This window comes from Rattus norvegicus, unplaced genomic scaffold (assembly GCF_021556685.1).
Source record: "Rattus norvegicus strain SHRSP/BbbUtx unplaced genomic scaffold, alternate assembly SHRSP_T2T unassigned-0000113, whole genome shotgun sequence".
Taxonomy (NCBI): domain Eukaryota; kingdom Metazoa; phylum Chordata; class Mammalia; order Rodentia; family Muridae; genus Rattus; species Rattus norvegicus.
The window spans coordinates 305,001-306,281 of record NW_028238834.1 but is presented as its reverse complement, the minus strand read 5'-3'; positions in this window follow the sequence as shown (position 1 = coordinate 306,281).

Below are 1,281 nucleotides of genomic sequence, written 5' to 3'. Positions count from 1 at the left end.
GTGTGTGTGTGTGTGTGTGTGTGTGTGTGTGTGTGTGTGTGTGTTTGCGCACGAGCTCGAGCTCGGGCACGCATTTCTTTCACTGCACAACCATCATTGGAGGACGTTTAAATAAACACGAATGAATCAGACAGGCAGACAGACAGGGGCCCATAATGGACTGCCAACTCGGTGGTGGTGGTGGTGGTGGTGGTGGTGGTGGTGGTGGTGGTGGTGGTGGTGGTGGTGGTGGTACACACCGATTTGTTGACCTCTTTCTTTTAAAGAAAGGACAAGAAACAAAGAGAAATAAAAATGAAGGAATATAGACCTAGCCAAATATTATTTTATTCCCTCCTTCATGGAGCGACAAGAAGATTTATTCATCAACCTTCGTCTAGAATAAGAAAGTAATTGGGAATGAAATCGAGCCATCTTACTGTAATAAGATGTTATCGAGAGAAAGGGGAATTGGATACTGATCCATTGCTGCCCCCCCCCACACACACAAATTGGAAAGAAAAGCAACTCCCAGACGCCAAATTAACGAGGCTTATTTAAAACTGGAAAAAGAGGGCTGGAGAGATGTCTCGTTGTTATGGGTCACCCTCCAGAGGTCCTGAGTTTTCAATCCCCAGCAAGCACATGGTGGCTCCCAACCATCGGTAATGGGATGAGGCCTCTTCTGGTGTGTCTGAAGATAGTTACAGTGTACTCATAGTCACAAAATAAATAATTCTGGAAAAGAAGAGGAAATAACTTTTAAAAAAAAGAAAGGAGGCTGACTGGTCGACCTTCCTTCCCTCCCTCCCTCCCTCCCTTCCTTCCCTCCCTCCCTCCTCCCTCCCTCAGGTTCGTACCTAGGAACTCATGCACACACAGCCACACCCCCCCCACACACACATATATTTAATATTCAATATTTATAAAAAATACGACTGGAGAGATGGTGAGAACAATGGAAAGCAGAGAACTATTCAGCTGACCAATTGATACCTTCAGTTTGCTTATAATGGAAGGGACAACTGGCCGACCCTCCCCTGTCACACACACACACACAGAGAGAGAGAGAGAGAGAGAGAGAGAGAGAGAGAGAGAGAGAGAGAGAGAGAATTGAATGTAAACCAAAGGGGGGGGGGGCGGAAACATAGTACTGGGGTTGGGGATTTAGCTCAGTTGGTCAGTGGTAGAGTGCTTGCCTAGCTAGCAAGCGCAAGGCCCTGGGTTCGGTCCCCCAGCTCCGAAAAAAAAGAGAAAGAAACAAAACAAAAAAATCATAGTACTGCAAGTACCAGTCACTGC